Raw genomic sequence first — 22,901 nt, 5'->3', positions numbered from 1 at the left:
GTTCTCAGTAGCAGAAAGGCATATACTTTCGGTTCATCCAAAACTGATCATCTATCATTAAATTACGAGTTAAAAAGCAGGAAGGCCGGTACACACCTCTTATTTCCCCTCACTTAAAACATTTTACTGATTGTATCATAAGACCTTTCCTAATGATACTGACTCTGTATGAGCATCAGTAGCTGGCAGGAAAGAAGGAAAACTTGATCAAACTCCTTTAACTCGCCCTAACCGGTTTGGCTCAGTGGATAGAGCATCAGCCTGCAGACTGAAGGGTCCCAGGTTCGATTCCGGTCAAGGGCATGTACCTTGGTTGTGGGCACATCCCCAGTAGGGGGCATACAGGAGGCAGCTGATCAATGTTTCTCTCTCATCGATGTTTCTAACTTTCTATCCCTCTCCCTTCTTCTCTGTAAAAAATCAATAAAATATATATTTAAAAAAACTCCTTTAACTCAATCCATAAACAAATTTCTGATCCAGACTAAAGTCTAAGGAAATGTCAATAAAATTGGAAAACAAATTATTTCTAACCGACTTTTCCATATAGTTGTCAAAAATATAAAAGTTCATAATAGGTGCTCAAAATAAATGTTTTCAAATTAGTTAGCTTGAGTTAGGTTTTTTGATGAGACCAGCACTGATAGAAATATAATGTGGGACACATGCATAATTTTATATTTTCTAGCAGCTACAATGAAAAAAAGCAGAAAGAAAACAGTTGAAATTAATTTAAAAAATATATTTCCTTAAACCCAATAAATCCAAAACATTATCATTTCAACATGTAACCAATATTTTTAAAAAGAATAAATTAGATCTTTGGCATTCTTTTTTTTTTTCATACTAAGTCTTTGAAATCTGAAATAAGTGTAATTTTACACTTATCTTGATTGGGATGCCGTGTCCTGTGGAAATAATTGGAAATCATTGCTCTGCATTTAAATTTCAGAAACTTGGAGCTGAAAAAGTAGATTTATATACCCAAGTAACTCTAAACGTACTTAAAAGTTTTCCAATAACAGAGCCAACTATTACTTTTTAAATTTAAAATGGAAATTCACTTTCATTATTCTAAGTAAAAGAAGCCAGACACAAAAGCTGTTATGATTCCATTTCTAGGACATGCCCGGAATAGGTAAAGCCATGGAGACAAGCATAGACTGGTGGTTGCCAGCTGGGGGAGGAGGAAATGGGAGCGTTGCTGACTGGGCACAGGGTCTCCTTTCAGGCGATGAAAATGTTTTGGAACCGGATGGAGGTGGTGGTCGCACAGCATTGTGAATGTACCAAATGCCGTGGAGTTGTTCATTTTTAAGTGGTTACTTTTATGTTATGTGGATTTCATCTCAACTTTTAAAAAATTTAAGCTGATAAAATTTAGGTAGAAGTACAACTTCAGTCCCTCCGTCACACTAGCTGCACCAAGTGCCCAAGAGCCTTAAGCTGTGACACTGTGACAGGGAACTGGCCGTTCCCACGCAGAGGCCACGGCCCTTCAGTCCTTCGCGTGTGCGTCCACAGGACACGGCTCCCGGCACCTGCCGGACTCTGCAGGTGAGGGCCCGGTCGTGGAGGCACACCTGGCAGCCCCCGAGGCGTCACGCTGCATGTCACACAAGGAGCCATGATCGGACAGCGCTGCGCCACGTGGTGAACACGCTCTGGGTGACAGCGCTCGGTTCGCCGCACTTGGGAGCACGTTGTGATGCTTCCATCGTTTTTTTCTGAAAGGTGCCAGGCATCCAGAGCTTGGGGTCTGTGCTTCCAGACTGACTGCTCATGGTTTCCGCAGCCCTCTCCTCCAGGTAGAGGAGCTGGGGGAGGGGCCGGAGGGGGCATGAGCTCACGGAGAGCAGGCACTGTGCTGGCAGCAACACGTATGAAAAGCAGTTCAGCCCTGGCCCGTAGCTCCGTGGGTTAGAGCGCTGTCCCAACACGCCAAGGTTGCAGGTTGGACCCCAGGTCAGGGCACATACAAGAAGCAACCGATGAATGTATAAATAAGTGGGACAACAAAAGGATGTTTCTTTCTCTCTGTCTCTCTAAAAAAAAAACAACAAATGAAAATAAAAGCAGTTTAAACGATTAGGGCCACAAAACCTTAGCAAAGGATGATTCATAGGACTCGAAGGATCTGATGACCTCACCTGGTTCATCCCAAATGAATAAGAGCAAATTGCCCTCTTCTTTCAACTCCCTAGAGATAAGGATCCGCAGCCGCTCTGGTTCTCCCGGGCACTGACTCAGAACTCTCGGGTAGCAGGAAGTGTTTCTCTGCATCTTCCTTATCAAAACCTCTCCTACTCGTTTATCTTTTAAACTCTGGACGAAACCTGACGGCATTATGGTGGCCGTCCCTGACGTCAGGGCCCTCTCCCTGGAAAGACCTCCAGCATTTTCTCATTCCTGATGCTTCTACCTCCCAATGTAATTATTCCGTTTATCCGTTGCCTGAACGGTTTCTCCTTGCTGCCCTCTCCCTCCCTCCCCTCACTCCCCTTTACCAGATTGGAGGGAAGAGGAAATAAAATTTCCAAAGGTCAGGTTTTTTTTCTTGGCCAGTCCAATAATGGAAATGTATTCAAATTCTTCCTTTCTGGTATTAAAATGATAGCTATTACCATCAATCTATACTTCTTATTTACTCATAACAGACCTAGGGTGATATTCTTTCTTTAAAATATATTTTTATTAATTTAGAGAGGAAGGGAGAGAGAAATAGCAGCATCAATGATGAGAGGGAACCATTTATCAGCTGCGTCCTGCACATCTACTGGGGATCAAACCCGCAACTCAGGCATGTACCCTGACTGGGAAGCAAACCATGACCTCCTGGTTCATAGGTCGACGCTCAACCACTGAGCTATGCTGGCCCAGCTAGGATGATTTTCTTAAAACACACACACACACACACACACACACACACACACACACACACAAAACCCACACACAATAAAATACAAACCATGGTAGCACATTCTATCCTATTGCTGACAAAAGTGATGGCTTTTAGGGGAGAAACCAAGATGGCGGCATAGGTAATTACCTATACTTGCTGCCTCTCACAACCACAACTAAACAGCAGAACAACTACCACCCAGAACCACGGGGAAGCTGGCTGAGTGGAAGTTCCATAACTAGAGAGGTGAAGAAAGCGCAGTGAGACCAGTAAGAGGTGCGGAGGCGCAGAAAGTGCTGGTACCTGGATGTGCTGCTCTTTTAACCGGGAGGGAGATACAAGCTCCCGCTTGCTCTGAACTCCAGTTCCAGGCGAGACTCTGGGGGACCCAGACACATATGGGGAGAAACTGGACTGTCTGGCATTGGGACAGGAATGCAAGGGCAGCTTTCTCTCAGAGGTGCTCACAGCAATCATTGTTCCTGCACGGGGGTGCGGGATGCAGAGAACCAGGGACTTCTCTGGTTCAGGGCAGCCGTTGCTGTTTGCTCCACCCTGGTGATTCCCAGAGACCCCACCCCACCCAATTATAACCCCACCCAAGTGTGAGCAGCGGCTTTTGCATATGAATGGCCTCTCCTTTGCCTAAAAAACTTGTAGCTGGGTCAGAGAGCCCCAGAGATCCCAAAAGAAGGCCCACTACCTGGCAGCAGCAGCGGCCTTACTTCACAGCTGGGCCTCGTCTGGGCACTTCCAAACCCCAAACAAAGAGGAGGAATCTGCAGATCTCTCTGTAGCTCCTGCAGGGTGGCCTCAGGCAGAGCTAAATTTGCACCTCCTTGGAGATCCAAGAGCCAGTGTACCCAGTGGTCAGAGTGAGACCATATCGGATTACAACTCTTCATATCCATAAGAGACACACTCAAGGGGCAGACACAGTGAGCACCAAAGCCCTACTGAAGCAAGCCCTGCCCCATAAGGGTGTCTCCTGCGCAACAGATCTTCCCGTGTAGACACAGCTGATCATCACAGACAATTGGCCTGAAGGTCAATTCCTCCCAGTGATTCCAACAGCAATCAAGGCTGTGCACACAGCCCACAAAGGGGTGCACCAAGAGCATCTACCTCAGGTGACTGGGGAGGCTGAGACACTGGCCCTATAAGACACCAATCACACAATGCCACTCTATCAACTCAAGGAGACTTAGCAGCTACCCAGTACATAGAAACAAACACAGGGAAGCAATCAAAATGCGGAGACAAAGAAACAAGTCACAAATGAAAGAAATGGATGAAAGCAAAATACTGGATATAGAGTTCAAAACCAAGGTTATAAGGTTACTCAAGAATCTTCTAGAAACCTCTGAGAAATTTAGTGAGACCCTCAAGGATATGGAAAAGGACCAATCAGAAATTAAGCATACACTGACTGAAATAAAGAATAATATACAGAGATCCAACAGCAGACTACAGGATCCCAAGGATCAAGTCAAAGATTTGAAATACAAAGAAGCAAAAAACACCCAACTGGAAAAGCAAAAAGAAAAAAGAATCCAAAAGTATGAAGATAGTGTAATGAGCCTCTGGGACAACTTCAAGCGAACCAACATCCGAATTATGGGGGTGCCAGAAGAAGAGAGAGAGCAAGATACTGAAAACCTATTGGAAGAAATAATGAACGAAAACTTCTCCCACCTGGTGAAAGAAATAGACTTACAAGTCCAGGAAGCACAGAGAACCCCAAACAAAAGGAATCCAAAGAGGACCACACCAAGACACATCATAATTAAAATGCCAAGGGCAAAAGACAAAGAGAGAATCTTAAAAGCAGCAAGAGAAAAACAGTTAGTTACCTACAAGGGAGCACCCATACAACTGTCAGCTGATTTCTCCACAGAAACTATGCAGGCCAGAAGGAGTGTCAAGAAATATTCAAAGTGATGAATAGCAAGAACCTACAACCAAGATTACTCTACCCAGCAAAGCTATCATTCAGAATTGAAGGGCAGATAAAGAGCTTCACAGATAAGAAAAAGCTCAAGGAGTTCATCACCGCCAAACCAGTATTATATGAAATGCTGAAGGGTATTCTCTAAGAAGAGGAAGAAAAAGGTAAAGATAAAAATTATGAACAACAAAGTGACAACAAATACATATCTATCAACAAGTGAATCTAAAAATCAAGAAAATAAAAAATCTGAAGAACAGAATAAACTGGTGAATATAATAGAATCAGGGGCATAGAAAGGGAGTGGATGACAATTCTTGGGGAGAAGGGGGTGTGGGAAGAGATTGGACAAGAATCGTACACCTATGGACGAGGACAATGAGAGGGTGAGGACATGGGGTGGGGTGGGAACCAGGTGGAGGGGAGCTATGGGGGGAAAAAAAGAGGAACATCTGTAATAATCTGAAAAATAAAGATTTTTTTTTTAAAAAAAGTAATGGCTTTTATAGATTCCTCAGAAGAAATGGCAAATATTACCCAAAGAGTTGCTGTCATGGATGCCTCTTTCAAGCTTAACCCTGGCTGTTGGCGATGTTTTGTTTGCAAAATTTTGACTGCAAATAACAGAAGTTCCCATGGCTAGCACAAACCGGGTAAGAAAAAGAGGGCGAGAGCTAATGACAGGATGCTGGAGGTGTTTTGTGGCATCAAAGGAAGAGCTGAACAGCTAACATTTAGAAAAGAAGAAGCCAGGCTCAGTTTTGCTTGTTCAGTAGCAGCTCATGAACTTTTCCTCCACAGCCCTGCCAGTAACATCACGTTTTCCAGGTCTCCTCCTTTCTACTTCCAATTTCAGATTCCACGTGAATTGTGTGTGTGTTGGGGGCACAAACATTTAGTCAACCTGGCAGGAAGCTCTTAGGACAAAATGGGCGTCCCCTTATATGTCCTCATTCTATTAGCCCTGATGCAGGCGCCCTGGGAAGGGTGAGGGGAGGCCAACCTGAAGGAGCTCACAGCTGGAGGCCAGCGGCTGACCACGCTCTCACAGCTGAGTAACAAGTTCTTCCTTGAACAGGGAGCTGAATGGCTCCTCTCCGTGTGTCTGCCGGAGTCCCCTCTGGCTCTGCTTGGATTCACGTCTCCGTTCACTCTCAGGAACCAGCTCCCCCGTGGCTCCAGTGGGCCCTCTTCCTGGAGGAGAACTTGGGGTTAGGGGTATGGGGGAGGTTAGTGGGATGGGCCACAGCCCCTGCCATTGCAGTTGGTCTCATGGCTGCAAATAATACTCATCTTTTCCTTCGTTCGTCCTCTACTCCTGTTCTGGATTCATCTCAGCCTCGGCTACCACCTCTGCTGGCTTTGGTATCTCAGCTGATGTGATTCAGACCCTCATGGCTAGAGCTGAACAGGCAGGAAGTTGATTAGGGAGAGCTCTCAGCATCAACGCGTGTGGGGGAAGTGAAGGCAGGGACATTGGACTGAGGGAGGAGTTGTGATCAGTCACAGCGAGATTTCAGCTGACTCGGGGGGTGGGGGTGGGGGTGGGGGGCTCTGAAGCTGGGCTCACCCTTCAGAGCTGTCTCCAACTGGGGTGAGAGGACCCGCCTTTTTTGCCCCTGCAATGACATCCTATTGGATGCAGGCTGCCCTAGGGAAGTGGGTGTGACGCTGGGTGAGATGGCTTTCTACCGCAGAGAGCAATTCCCACAAAGCAGTGACAGCTGAGGGCTGGGGATTGCGGGGTTGTGGGGTGTCAGCCAGAAGTACTCCCAGAAGCTGCTGGGGCAGGTGTCCTTCAGCCCCGAAGAGGGAATGGGATGGCACCAACCACAACAACCTCATCTGTATCTAGCACCCAACACCCATCTCTCCCTGTCAGTCTCAAATTCATCACCAGAGTTGTTCTCGCTAACTCTTTAAAGGATTTCTAAAACTGCAGTAAACTACGCATACATAAAATCTACCATACCTTAAACATACCTTAAACATTTTTGAGAGTACAGGTCAATATTATCCAGTATATCCACAGTATTGTACAACCAACCCACAGGACTTTGGCATCTACGAGACTGAAACTCTATAGCCATCCATTAAACAGCTGTTCATTCTCCCCTCTCCCCAGGCCCTGATAACCCGTTTCCACTTCCTGTCTCTAGGAATCGGACTGCTCTAGATACCACATGTAAGTGGAATCACACAGCGGTTGTCTTTTTGAGACTGGCTTCTCTCACTTAGCCTAAGTCCTCCAGTTTCATCCATGTTGCAGCATGTGTCAAAATGTGTCTTTATGGGGCTGAGTAATAAACACTCTATTAGGTGAATATGTCACATTTTGTTTCTTCATTCATCCATCAACAGACACTTGGGTTGCTTCCACCCTTTGGCTATTGTGAATAATGCTACTATGAACATGGATATACAAATATTTTTTCAAGACTTGCTATTTATTTATTTTTTAAAATATATTTTTATTGATTTCAGAGAGGAAGGGAGCGGGAGCAGAGAAACATCAATGATGAGAGAGAATCACTGATCAGCTGCCTCCTGCACACCCCACATTGGGGATGAAGCCGGGCATGTGCCCTGACCGGGTATCGAGTCTGTGACCTCCTGCTTCATAGGTCGATGCTCAACCACTAAGCCACGCCAGCGGGGTGTATTTGTTTTTGTTTTTGATACAAGCCAGATCTAGGATGTTTTTAGCCAAGTTGTTGTTTTTCAAGATGAATTTATCTCTCATTGGTTTAATTCCTTCAAGGCCCAGACAGAGGCAAGGATACGCTACTTAGGGAGGTAAATCTAAAAATCAGAACATTCTGGTAGGGTCAGGATGATGGATATCAAACCTGGCTCATGATAAATTATGAGCCAATATATGCCATCCAAGAGTTTCTGTTTTTGCCACCAAAGAGAAAGAAACCATCTGTAAAGGAAATTTCCCACATGCTGCCTGAACCGCTCCACCTTTTGTTAGCCTAACTGCCAAGGTTAGTTAATCCCAAACAGGACTTTGAAAAATAGTCCCTATGAAGGGGGAAGGGGGGAGCTAGGAGGCTAGCAGGGAGCCAGCTCGTAACATCATGCAGAAGCTGATGAGGGTATCCATGATGAGGAGAGGAAAGTGGGGGTTGACAAGGGAGGGGGAGACACTGGGAGGGGGGAGGTTGGAGGGAGTCGAAGAAAATTTTGCCAAGAATTTAATAGGACATCATTTTGTTGGCCTGTGGTAGACTTAGACTAAGCAAAACCTGAGATTTCAAGCAGCAAAAATAAAAAGTGCATTCTTGATGAATTTTTAAGAACAACCCGGGCTTCTTGTCTAGGACCTATAAATTTGGACCAACACATACACTTCAGGGTTTACTTCTTCTGTTTTTATTAAAGTTAAATCCAAGGTGCATGACTCAAACTGAAAGCTAAAAGCGGCGTCAGATGTCTTTGGAGCTTTTCCTCACCCCAGGTAGCCAGCTAAAATGGGAAAGTGATCAAAGGAAAACTGAAATTCAGAATTCATTTTCTTAAGGAAATTCTCAACTCTGCAACTCACCCACACAGAGCTGTGTGCAAGTGCATAATTGATACTGAATACATTAATGGCAAAACTGTATGCATGCTTCCTAAAATAAGCAGAACTAAAGCACCGGGGTTGGAAAGGAGGCTTAAAAGATAAATAAATAACAGGAAGAGCTTCCTACCACATGAGACTCATTTTTAATCATCATTTGAAATAATACCAGATGTCGATGCTAGAGGCCCCCAAGAATCGGTGCTGAAAAGATCCATCAACTCTAAAAAATTACATCTGTTATGGCTCAGTGTTTAGTGGGCTGTTGGGCTAAAACTGGTAACTGTCTTCGGATATTCCCAGTTTTTTAATTTTTATTTATTTATTTTGTTTTCTTTTTTTACTTTGGGATATCCCCATTTTCTATGAAAGAAGCTTTATATGAAACTGTACAATGTACAGTTTTGTACAATGATCCTATACTTTATTTTTTAAATATATTTTTATTGATTTCAGAGAGGAAAGGAGAGGGAGAAAGAGATAGAAACATCAATGATGAGAGAGAATCATTGATCGGCTTCCTCCTGCACACCTCCTACCAGGGAGCTAGCCTGCAACCCTGGGCATGTGCCCTGACCAGGAATAGAAACGTGACCTCCTGGTTCATAGGTCGATGCTCAACCACTGAGCCACCTCAGCCGATCCTAAATTTTAAATGACTTGCCTGATGTTCATTTCAATAAGAAAAAAAAAAAAAGGCAAAAAAGAATACAAAACAAAACAAAACACCCCAGCACATTTCTGACTTTCTCAGTTCTCCATTTAAACATTGGCCCAAACATGGGTAAATTTAAAATTCCCTTTCCCTGTGCCCTTTAGCAAAGATGAGATCATCTATGATTTTAAAAAGAGGCTTCACGAGTAAACACAGGAAGTACCAGAAGCAAAGAGAAAAAAGCCAAGTTGAAAGCATAGGTCTTTGAGTTTCTGGTCCTGTGAAAGCTGGCTAGCTTACCGAGACAGCTGGTTCTGATCTGATCAAACAATTTCCTCACTGAATTTTTCCGCTGTTTCTCCTCTGGCTCCTGTACTTATACCGACTCAAAAGAGGGCCCCACTCACTTGGAACTTGAAGGGAAAAGTGAGAGGAAGGTAAGAGAAATTGGTGGCCAGAACCTGGGTGGACAATGAACTTTTCACTCCAGGTGGCCACAACATTGAAAGGTTTCCCCATCCCTAGAAAGGTTCTAGGGTTCGTTCCTTAGAGTGACACTTTGTGGCCTTACCTAATTTGAAATATCTACTACACAAGAATCTAAGAGCTTCCATTACCCAACTTAAGTCCTGGAGACTTAATCTTAGCCTTAAAGTCAAATTTCATTGGGTGTAAAGTAATTTTTATCATAGGAGTTGCAGCTGTCTTTGAAATAAAATTGCACCTTCACTGTTCACACTCAAAACTTCCCATGGCTGAAACAAATCAATCTGATCTGCTTTTAGACATCTCAAAGAAACCCAGTTATCACCATAATCCAAGTGTTAAATTAAGGGCAAACACTTTCTGAGTATGTTGTTGCTACGTGTTGACATAAATGGCCATTACAGTGGATGAGTTTAGTTAACACAGACTAATTTCTGTTTTTGTGGTGAACTAGAGGCCCGGTGCACAAATTCATGCACAGGTGGGGTCCAGCTGGCCCCGCCCCCTGGTCAAACTCCTAGTTGAGCTACTGGTCAAACTCCCAGTCAAGGGGACAATTTGCATATTAGTCTTTTACTAGTATTATAGAGAACTAGAGGCCCGTTGCAGGAAAATTCCTGCAATAGGGCTTCCTACAGAGGTCTGCTTCCCTCCCTTCTCCCCCGCCCCACCTGCTTCCCCCCCTTCTCCCCTGCCTGCCTGCTTCCCTCCCTTCTCCACCGCCCCGCTTGCTTGCTTCTCCGAAGCTTCACTCCTTTCTGCAGCGCTTGGCTTCCTTCTACACTGTCTTCAGTCTTCACTCTGCGCCTATATATGCAAATTAACCCCCATCTTGGTTGGGTTAATTTGCATATTTGCTCCTGATTGGCTGGTGGGAGTGGCTTGTGGGCGTGGCTTGTGGGTGTAGCAGGGGTGCGGTCAATTTGCATGTTTCTCTTTTATTAGATAGGATTATATAGAATGACAAAGCAGAAGAAATGAATGACAAGCTCAAGTGTGCATCATTCATTCATACTTGGATGTTCCCCATGGCCACACACAAGCCAGCCATCCTATATGTTACATCCTAGCCCACCACTTCAATTTTTATTTTTAAATACTAGAGGCCAGTGCATGAAATTCATGCACGGGTAGGGTCCCTAGGTGTGGCCGGCAATCAGGGCCAATCTGCAGGGTGACTGGCAGGGTGACCAGGGGACCCCTGCTGGAACCTGCCTTGGCCAACCTGGGGCCTTCAGGCTGGGGCAGCTCCTGCGTTGAGCGTCTGCCCCCTGGTGGTCAGTGCTTGTCATAGCGACTGGTCGTTCCACCATTCGGTCGATTTGCATATTAGTCTTTTACTATATAGGATGTTTTCAAATTGATTTTAGAGAGAGAGGGAGGGAGAAGAGAGAGAGGGAAACATCGATGTGAGAGAGAAATATCCATTGGTTGCCTCCTGCACGCCTTCTACTGGGGATTGAGCCCACAATCTGGGCATATACCCTAGCTGGGAATGGAACTGGGACCTTCCAGTACATGAAACAGCACTCAACCAACTGAGCCACACCAGCCAGGGTGACCACTTCCATTTAAAAAAAAAAAATTTTTTATTGATTAAGGTATTACATATGTGTCCATATCCCCCCATTGCCCCCCACCACCCCACTCTAATACATGCCCTCACCCCTCAGTGTCTTGTGTCCTTTGGTTATGCTTATATGCATTCATACAAGTCCTTCAGTTGATCTCTTACTTCCCCCTCTCCCCCCAGCCTTCCCGCTGTAATTTGAGTCTGTTTGATGCTTCTCTGCCTCTGTATCTATCTTTTTTGTTCATCAGATTATAATGTTCTTTATTATCCATAAATGAGTGAGATCATGTGGTATTTTTCTTTCACTGACTGGCTTATTTCACTTAGCAGAATGCTCTCCAGTTCCATCCATGCTGCTGCAAATGGTAAGAATTCCTTCCTTTTTAAAGCAGCATAGGATTCCATTGTGTAGATGTACCATAGTTTTCTGATCCACTCATCTGCTGATGGGCACTTAGGCTGTTTCCAAATCTTAGCTATTGTAAATTGTGCTGCTATGAACATAGGGGTGCATATGTCCTTTCTGATGGGTGTTTCTAGTTTCTTGGGATATATTCCTAGAAGTGGAATCACTGGGTCAAATGGGAGTTCCATTTTTAGTTTTTTGAGGAAACTCCATACTGTTCTCCACAGTGGCTGCACCAGTCTGCATTCCCACCAGCAGTGTACAAGGGTTCCTTTTTCTCCGCATCCTCACCAGCATTTGTCATTTACCACTTCCATTTTTAAAAGCAGCCCAGAGTCTGTAAATTCAGTAAATGATTTTAGGGTCAGGCAACCAGCATTTTCAGAAACTCTTATTTGATATTTAATTAAAATCCTCAGTGTAGTTAGAGTAATTGATCACCACTGTGATGGTTAATTTTCTTTTGTAAATATATTTTTATTAATATCCGAAAGGGAGAGATGGAAACATCCATGATGAGAGAGAATCATTGATTGGCTGCCTCCTGCATGCCTCCTATTGGGAATAGAGCCTGCAACCCCAGCATATGCCCTTGACCGGAATTGAACCTGGGACCCTTCAGTCTGCAGGCCAACGCTCTATCCACTAAGCCAAACTGGCTAGGGCAAGTGATGGTTAATTTTCTATGTCTAATGGACCGGGCTAAGGGAATTCCAGGTGGTAAAATAGTATTTCTGGCATACCCCAGCATCTCCCCAATTCTTGGGCCTTTGGATTTGGACTGAAGTACACTACCAGCTTTCCTGGTTTTCCAGCTTAGGGACAGCAGGTGGTGAGATTTTTCAGCCTCCATAACCATGTGAGCCCATTCCTACAATAAATTTCTCATCTATTTATCCTATTGGTCTGTTTCTCTGGAGAACCCTGACTTATACAACCACCTTCAATAACATAACACAGGGTATATTATTACTTTTTTAAAAAAATAAATCTTTATTGTTCAGATTATTACAATTGTTCCTCTTTTTTCCCCCATAGCTCCCCTCCACCAGGTTCCCACCCCATCCTCTGCCCTTACCCCCCCCTCCACTGTCCTCATCCATAGGTGTACAATTTTTGTCCAGTCTCTTCCTGCACCCCCACACCCCTTCCGCCCAGAGAATTGTCAGTCAGTCCACTCCCTTTCTATGCCCCTATTCTATTATATTCACCAGTTTATTCTGTTCTTCAGATTTTTTATTCACTTGATTTTTAGATTCACTTGTTGATAGATATGTATTTGTTGTCACTTTGTTGTTCATAATTTTTATCTTTACCTTTTTCTTCTTCTTCCTCTTCTTAAAGAATACCTTTCAGCATTTCATATAATACTGGTTTGGCGGTGATGAACTCCTTGAGCTTTTTCTTATCTGTGAAGCTCTTTATCTGACCTTCAATTCTGAATGACAGCTTTGCTGGGTAGAGTAATCTTGGTTGTAGGTTCTTGCTATTCATCACTTTGAATATTTCTTGCCACTCCCGTCTGGCCTGCATAGTTTCTGTTGAGAAATCATCTGACAATCATATGGGTGCTCCCTTGTAGGTAACTAACTGTTTTTCTCTTGCTGCTTTTAAGATTCTCTCTTTGTCTTTTGCTCTTGGAATTTTAATTATGATGTGTCTTGGTGTGGTCCTCTTTGGATTCCTTTTGTTTGGGGTTCTCTGTGCTTCCTGGACTTGTAAGTCTATTTCTTTCACCAGGTGGGGGAAGTTTTCTCTCATTATTTCTTCAAATAGGTTTTCAGTATCTTGCTCTCTCTCTTCTTCTGGCACCCCCATAATTCGGATGTTGGTACACTTGAAGTTGTCCCAGAGGCTCCTTACACTACATTCCTATTTTTGGATTCTTTTATCTTTTCTGGTTGGGTGTTTTTTACTTCTTTGTATTTCAAATCTTTCACTTGATCCTTGGGATCCTATAGTCTGCTGTTAGATCTCTGTATAATATTTTTTATTTCAGTCAGTGTATGCTTAATTTCTAGTTGGTCCTTTTTCATATCCTCGAGGGTCTCGCTAAATTTATCGGCCTTTTCTAGAAAATTCTTGAAAAACCTTATAACCTTGGTTTTGAACTCTATATCCAGTTGTTTGCTTTCCTCCATTTCTTTCATTTGTGACCTGTTTCTTTGTCTCTGCATTTTGGCTGCTTCCCTGAATTGACAGAGTGGCTTTGTGTGCTAGGTGTCCTATAGGGCCCAGTGTCTCAGCCTCCCCAGTTACCTGAGGTGGACACTCTTGGTGCACCCTTTTGTGAGCTGTGTGCACAGTCTTGTTGTAGTTAAGCCTTGATTGTTGTTGGTATCACTGGGAGGAATTGACCTCCAGGTCAATTGGCTTTGAGGATCAGCTGTGACTAAGCTGGTAGAACTTCTGTGCTGGAGACACCCTTATGAGACAAGACTTGCAAAAGCCTCTGTGCTCAGCTTGGATGGGGCGGAGTCTCAGGGCAGAGCAGACAGCAATGGCTTCCCGTCAGCCCTGCCCTAAGAGGCCCGTGTCTCACTGTCCCGTGGTCATCGCTGCAAGCACCTCTGAGAGAAAGCCGTCCTCGAATTTCGCCCTCTGCCAGACAGTCCAGTTTCTCCCCGTATGAGTCTGGGTCCCCAGAGCCTCGCCCGGAACTGGAGTTCAGAGCAGTCGGGAGCTTTTGTCTCCCTCCTGGTTGAGAAAGCCAGCTGCGTACTCAGTTGCCAGCCCTCTCCACGTGTGCCTCGGTACCTCTGCCTTCTGCAGCTCCTCTGAGTCTCAGTGTGCTTTTCTCTTTCCTTTTAGTTGTAGAATTTCCACTCAGCCAGCCTTCCTGTGGTTCTGGATGATGTCCGTTTTGTCTTTTAGTTGTAGTTTTGAAATTGTTGTGCGAGGCAGCAGTTTAGGTGTTTACCTATGCCGCCATCTTGGTTTCTCCAAGTATGTTATTACTTATCTCAGGTTAAATAATTCTATTCACTCACAATTTCTTTGTAAGTCTGTTTACCAATTCTTCAACTGAATTTTGTGATTTTCTAAATCATACACTTGTTTTGATGTCGTATATTGACTCATAGTTAGAAAGTAGCAAAGTTAATGGCAGCTAGTTCATCTCCTTGCTCCAGGTCCCCTGAACCAGCCTAGTTTGCTCCAAAAAATAAACTGTCAGTATCTGTCCTAGACTCTGATCAGCTCCATTTTATATTATTCTTTTGCCCTGGCCCTTATCATTACTACTCAGCAACTCACCCACACCTGAAACCCCTAACTTAGCCCAAGAATTTCCCAGTTCTCACTCAAAATCCTGCAAATCTCATCAGACCCCTTGAGTTCACACAAGAGCAAGTTTCTTTCTGTAATGGGCCCAGAATTCTTTAAAAAGACAGTAGAGAAAACAATGACCTGAAAGAGGGCACCAAATGGGCCTCATATGACCCCAAAGTTTTCCCCTTTATTGGCCAATTGCAGTCAATTAAATTCTACCATGTGAGAGCATTCCTTTGGATGTTGGCAGTACATTTCTGGGAAGGTTAAATGGACGCATGTGTAATCCATAGCCGCTCTCAGTCGTGACTTCACTGGCATCAATAAATTTGTTGTACTGACTACAGTAACCTTGCCAGGGACCTGCACGCTGGGTTATGTGAAGGCCAGAGCTTGCGGTACTCTCCGCGGGGGTGCTAGCTTCGTGTGGCCGTGGCAGAAAATCTTGAGGGTGTGCAGTGCTTGGAAAGAGGGAGAGGCAGCAAAAGAGGAGGCAGGGAGGCAACCAGGGGTGGCTCCTTCACAACTTGGCCTGCACTTTGCCTCTAAGAAGTGTGCAGCCCTAACCGGCTTGGCTCAGTGGATAGAGCATTGACCTGCGGACTGAAGGGTCCCAGGTTTGATTCTGGTCAAGGGCATGTACCTTGGTTGCGGGCACATCCCCAGTAGGGGGTGTGCAAGAGGCAGCTGATCGATGTTTCTCTTTCATTGATGTTTCTAACTCTCTATTCCTCTCCCTTCCTCGCTATAAAAAAATCAATAAAATATGTTATTTTAAAAAATGGCCAGAAATTTTTTTTTTTTAAAAAGGTGTGCAGATTCCAGCAGAAGAGAAGCATGTGGGCTCTGCGAGGTCAGACTTTGTCTACCAAGAAATCTCGTAGGTAAGTTCCCGTTAATAACAAGACTCAGCACGGCATAGTGCTTATTATGTGAGAGGCACGGAGTTTATATAATCAGTACAACAACTCTATGAGGTATGTACTGTTTTTGATTTCCATTTTCCGATAAGGAAACTGAGGTTCGGAGACATCTATGGCCTGGCTCTGGTCTGTGGTCTGAGAGGCTTAGATATCTGACTTGGCCAGCACAACAGTAGCAGCAAAATATTTTAGAATTTCATTGACATTCATTAGAGCTCAATATGCCTAATGTTCAAAACCAAGATGCCAAATTATTAATTATGATGAGAAATATTTAAGCTCTCAAAGACCAGGATGTTGAGGTTGGCATGACCAAAAACATTCTCTCTTTGTAGGCAGAGAAGCCAATTAGAACTAAGAGAATCAGGAGAATGAGCTAAAAACGCGTCCCCCCGCATAGTTGTTTAGACACACTCTGCTCTTCTTGGGATAATCTCCTCAATGAGTCTGTAACACTGGAACTCTATTCCTTAGCCGTGATTTAATGGGACTCCTGATAGTTACCCCCTTGATTCTTTTTCTGTGCTCCCAAATAGACCAACTTCTCTTCTGATAAGCAACATTCTAAAAAATTGTGTTGAATCCCTGAATCCAAGCCTTGTTCTGGCTTGGGAGTACTACATTGTATATTTATTTTATAGATCTCTTTTATACCACAAAATTAATCTTAATTATAAACTCCACCAAGCCTAGCATTGTCATTATATAAGGCAAATCCTCAGGAATGTTTGCTGAAAGAATGAGAGTGAAGGAATGAATGAATAAGTGCATCTCAATGTCAGATGATTTTAAAATAGCTCTCCATCACTATGGGGAACATATGGAGATTCCTTAAAACTTTAAAAATAGAATTACCACATGATCTAACAATTCCATTTCTGGGTATATACTCAAAAGAATCGGAAGTAGGGACTTGAAGAGGTATATGTATCTTCATGTTCATAGCAGCACTATTCACAATAGCCAAATGGTGGAAGCAACCCAAGTGTCCATTAACTGATGAAAGGATAAACAAAATGTGGCATGTGCATATAATGGAATATTAGTCTTAAAAAGGAAGGAAATTCTGATACACTCTACAATGAGCCTTGAGATCATTATGCTAAGTGAAAGAATCCAGTTACAAAAGGACAAATACTGAATGATCCCATGTACGGCATATCTAGAATAGTCAAATTCATAGAGATTGAAAGTACAGCAATGGTTGCCAGGGGCTGGGAGAAGGGAGATGGGGAGTTATTGTATAATGGGTACAGATGTTCAGTTTTGCAAAACAAAGTGTTCTATGAATGCTGGTGGCAATGGTAACACAACAATGTAAATATAATCAATGCCACTGAATTGTTCACTTAAAAATGACAAAAACGTAAAGTTTATGTTATGTGTATTTTACCAAAACTGGAAAAAAAATAGCTCTTCCATACTAACTCATGGCTTATGTTTTTAAACCTGAGCTCTGTTTCCAGAAAATCAACATATCAGCTCCTGTATTTGTCCTTGTTTGGTACAATGGTTTGCCTGTTGAATTTCATTCTGTTTGAGACTCCCTGTGTTACAGTGTCACTGCATCAGCTATACATAGAGTTGTGCAACATAGGACACAGCATCCTATATAATAAAAGGGTAATATGCAAATTGACCCTAACAGTGGAACGACCAGTCGCTATGACGTGCACTGACCACCAGGAGGCAGACACTCAACGCAGGAGCTGCCCCCTGGTCAGTGTGCTCCCACAGGGGGAGCTCTGCTCAGCCACAAGTCGGGCTGATGGCTGTGAGTGCAGCGGCAGTGGCGAAAGCCTCTCCCACCTCCTCCGCAGTGCTAGGGATGTCCAACTGCGGCTTAGGCCCACTCTCCCGGGGGCTCCTGGGCTGCCAGAGGGATGTCTGACTGCCAGCTTAGGCCCAATCCCCTGGGGAGCGGGCCTAAGCCAGCAGGTGGACATCTCCCGAGGGGTCCCGGACTGTGAGCGGGTGCAGGCCGGGCTGAGGAAACCCCCCCCCCCAGTGCACGAATTTTCATGCACTGGGCCTCTAGTTCTATCTAATAAAAGAGTAATATGCAAATTAACCATCACTCCGCTACACCCACAAGCCATGCCCACCAGTCGCGCCCACCAGCCAATCAGGAGAAAATATGCAAATAAACCCAACTGAGATGGCTATGGCCACAGAGAGCAGGAGGGAGGCTTGGGTTTCCCTGGCAATGGAGGAAGCCGATCTTTCTGCCTGCCCTTGCCGGCCTAGGCCTCCACTCAAGGCTACAAAGTTTCAATGATAGAAGATACATAAAACCAAACAGAAATGGCGGCAGCCAGGGAGCTGGAAAGAGCAAGAGGCTAGGGTTGCCCGCGGCGTTGGAGGAAGCCAAGCTTTCCGCACACCCTGGCCAGCCCAGGCCTCCGCTTAAAGCTACAAAGTTTCAATTATAGAAGATACATAAATCCCCCCAAAAATGGCTGCTGCCATGGAGCAAGCAGAAGGCTTGGCTCCACTCCAGGCTACAAAGTTTCAATTGTAGAAGATAAACAAACCCCAGATACCAGGGCCTCCGCTTGGGTTGCTGGGGGGCGTGGCCAGCCTGCAAACCACCACAGGCCCCTCGCCCAGGCCGCCCCACACCCCAAGGGAACCCCCACCCTGATCCGGGACACCCTTTAGGGCAAACCAGCTGGCCCCCACCCGTGCACCAGGCTCTATCCTATCTAATAAAAGAGTAATATGCAGATTGACCATCACTCCAACACACAAGATGGCTGCCCCCATGTGGTGAAAGATCCTGCCCCCATGTGGACACAAGATGGCCACCACAAGATGGCCAGCAGTGGAGGGCAGTTGGGAGGGACCAGGCCTGCAAGGGAGGGCAGTTGTGGGTGATCAGGCCAGCAGGGGAGGGCAGTTGGGAGGAACCAGGTCTCCAAGAGAGGGCAGTTGTGGGTGATCAGGCCAGCAGGGGAGGGCAGTTAGGGGTGACCAAGCCAGCAGAGGAGGGAAGTTGGGGCGACCAGGCCTGCAGGGAAAGGCAGTTGGGAGGGACCCAGGCCTGCAGGGGAGGGCAGTTAGGGGTGACCAGACCTGCAGGGGAGGGCAGTTAGGGGAAAACAGGCTGGCAGGGGAGCAGTTAGCCATCAATCAGGCTGGCAGGGGAGTGGTTAGGGGGTGATCAGGCTGGCAGGCAGAAGCGGTTAGGGGCAATCAGGAAGGCAGGCAGGCGAGCAGTTGGGAGCCAGCAGTCCTGGATTGTGAGAGGGCAGTCGGACATCCCTCAAGGGGTCCCAGATTGGAGAGGGTGCAGGCTGGGCTGAGGGACACCCCCCCCCATGCACGAATTTTGTGCACCGGGCCTCTAGTTTCAAAATAAAGGTGCAAACATTATTGTCACTCACTACTTGCTAATTAAAAGGACAGACTTTCAATCAAGAAAATTAAGACTGGCCCTAGCTGGTTTGGCTCAGCAGATAGAGCGTTGGCTTGTGGACTGAAGGGTCCCAGGTTCGATGCTGGTTAAGGGCACATGCCGGGATTTCGGGCTTGGTCCCCAGTGGGGGGTGTGCAGGAGGTAGCCAATCAATGATTCTCTCTCCTCATTGATCTCTCTCTCTCTCTCTCTCTCTCTCTCTCTCTCTCTCTCTCTCTCTCTCTCCCCCTTCCTCTCTGAAATCAATAAAAATATATTTAAAAAAGGAAAAGAAAATTAAGACTGTATTCATGGTTGATAAACAAATCAGTTTGACACTAGGTTGATATCAACTTTGACAATCTTAGCATACTTTTTTTTAGTTCCGCAAGAAACAAATATACCAGCTGAGTGCAGTTGAACAAAATCCTCACAGAATTAGCAGTTTTCTGACCCACTTACTAAAAAAAAAGCTGAATCGCACCATTGAGACCCCAGGGAAATGCAGATTTATACCTTTGATGTATTTCTTGGTTTTTCTTCAATTAAAATAAATTCTGGGATCAGTTTCTGAGTCTTTGCCATCTTCTCTTCTTTTAATGGGTAATTTCACATGTCTTCTTGAATATAAGCCTTTGCAAATTCTTGACTTTTGTAAATGCAAATGTATAATAAAACCTGCACACAGCTTTCTTCTATGCAAATATTTCCTAAACCCATCAGGAGGGCCCACTTCTCTCTCTAATCCCTTCCTTCGGTAGATTGGGGCTGGGGGTGGGAGGAGGGGGCTTTCAGGAAGAGAAGCCCAATGTGCTTTGCTGCAGATGGGGGCAATGGTCACTCCACCTGTGGTCACACCAACGAAGGAGAGACACCACCATTCCCATAGGCACCGAGCTGTGTTTACTCTCCATTTCCCACTGCCAGGCCTTCACCAATGCTTTCCAAACACTGAGGCCAACCTTTCTCCTCCTGTCAAATATTCTAGCCCTTCTCCCTCCATTCTAGTTTTCCTTTAAGAACTTTTCTTGCAGCCGAAACCGGTTTGGCTCAGTGGATAGAGCGTCGGCCTGTGGACTGAAAGGTCCCGGGTTCGATTCCGGTCAAGGGCATGTACCTTGGTTGCGGGCACATCCCCAGTAGGGGGTGTGCAGGAGGCAGCTGATTGATGTTTCTCTCTCATCGATGTTTCTAGCTCTCTGTCCCTCTCCCTTCCTCTCTGTAAAAAATCAATAAAATATATTTAAAAAAAAAAAAAACTTTTCTTGCAGATGAGGAAACTTTCCAATTTCAAACCCATTAGTACAATTCCTGACCAACATCTCAACAACCCACTCTTGTGCTTGCTGTATTTATACTGATTACATGCTTGTCTTACTTCCCTATAGGAGCACAGTTGCTGACTCTCTCTCTTCCTAGCACTATCATTCTTTGCCAGGTTAGTAACCTCAGAGGCACATCTGCAAGTATCATAGCATATATATTTTTGCTTCCGACATAATATCTAACACCACAGCCTCTATATAATAAATGTTCTGAGTAAATGAAGAGGTTAATACCAACCAAGTTAGTATGTAACAAATCCAGCATTCTGAGATCAAGGTGTTCTTTTCCTAACATCGTATTGAGTAAGCACTGACTATACTAGGCAATGGGCTAAGTGCTTTGCATATATTATTTTTATTTTATTTTATTTGTGTTAATCCTCACCTGAGGATATTTTTTTCCATTGATTTTTCAGAGAGAGTGGAGGGAGGGAGGAAGAGAGAAACATCAATGTGAGAGACACACGTTGATTGGTTGCCTCCCACACGTGCCCTGACCAGGCCAGGGATTAAACCTGCAACCAAGGTACCTGCCCTTGACGGGTAATCAATCCTGAAACCCTTGGGTGTGTGAGCCAACACTGTAACCACTGAGCGACACCAGCCAGTGCACTCTACATATATTATTTATTCATCATAAAAATGTATCAAGATCCGACTATAGGCACTGTGCTATGCCTTAAGAATACATTAGTGAACAAAATTATTTACTTACACATTGCCTGGTGGTCAGAGAGGTGGTCCGAGGTTCAGTTAGTAACTGGGGGAGCCTCAGTTGGGTCTTACTCCAGAAACATGTTCTTAACCACTAAGTTTATTTCCTCTGGTGTAAACTATTGACAAGCCACATGATAATAGTGACTGTCCAGTGTGACCACACTCTTACACAATTAATGATGAAATACTGCTTGAAGATAAAATTTGAAGGTCTTATATAATGTTAATTCCAAATCCATACCAACTTTTGTTGATTAATTAATAAATACCTACTGGCCAACTGCTCTGATAACTGTACGATCCATTGGCTTTCATTAGAACTTGGGAATTTTTAAAAATTAATTCACCCATAAAGATATTTCATCACCAATAAAAACTTATTTCTCCCAAGAGCCAGAGGGTAGTAATAGCAATGATACCACAAATTATGAAAAAATAGGTTTTTAAGGCATCCTATCTACCCACCAGCAAACATATTCAGTTGTCCTGGCAACTGGATGATATACTATTTATAAAATCAGTTTGCTTTAAAATTGACAAAGAAAACTACAGGGGGCGGGGAGAGAAATTCACTTAAGAAACTGTTAGTATGAGCAGTATCAATAGGTATAAATAATTTGCCTGCCAACAGATTAAACCAGAATGTGATGCAAAAAGAACAAGACATAACAAATGTTTGAGAAATTCTTGAAATGAAATAAAACTAGGAAATGCCTAAAAATAGCTTCAGATAAATGATACATGTAGCAAAACACATCAGTAGTTTTTTTAGGGCCAAGATCATTGAAAAGAAATAGAAAGATGTGAATACAGAGAAAATTAAATCACAAATCTTTCTAAATGTGGGCAGTGAAGAACAAAATATAGCCAAGTCTTGAGCATAAAGTAGTAATTTTCTGATGAGTTTGGGCAATGGAAACAGCCAAATCATTAGAAGAGGGAGAGGGAGAGTAGGGAGCCATTTAGTCAATGTTGAGAGCAATTCAGCTCAAAACAAAAGGATTTTTTTTTTTTTTTTTTTTTTTTTTTGCTTGTTTGTTTGCCTAAGTGGTATGGCTCTGTTATGGGCTGGTTTCCCAATGGGAATTCCCAGAAGCAGCCAAAAGCACCCCTGGGCTCACATCATAGACTCTCTTGTGTATAGCCCATTTATTCCTTTTCGGGGAACAAATCCCTTGACAAATTGCAGAAGCCTGTCATTTTAGACCACATTGCTCAACCTCAGCACTACTGACATTTGTGGACAGAAAATGCTTGCTGTGGGCTGTCCTGGCATTGCAGAATGTTGAGCAGCATCTCTGGCCTCTACCCACTAGATGCCAGTAGCAACCCTTGCTCCCAGCTGTGACAACCAAAAATGTCTCCAGATTTGCCCAATGTCCCCAGGGGGCACAAGCACTCCCAGCTGAGAACCACTAGCTTAAAAGATGAAGGATGACCATCCTGCCCAACCTCTCACCATACAGACGAGGAAACCAGAGCCCAAGCACATTGAATGCCATGCTCAGACAGACACAGATGCTTAAACGCCGGATCTCACCCAGAAACCCCAGACCATCACCCTCAACAATTCTGTTCTACACCCATTTTGGTCATATCCATATCACCATCATAATTTTGCCATACCCAATGCCAATTCTATCATTATTTATTATTTTTATCTGAGTTGACTCATTTTTTAACTTAAATTGATTTTAAAAGGAAACAGGTATATAAGGGAAAGACAGATGC

This window comes from Plecotus auritus (genome assembly GCF_963455305.1).
Source record: "Plecotus auritus genome assembly, chromosome: 13".
NCBI lineage: Eukaryota > Metazoa > Chordata > Mammalia > Chiroptera > Vespertilionidae > Plecotus > Plecotus auritus.
This window is presented reverse-complemented; position numbering follows the sequence as displayed.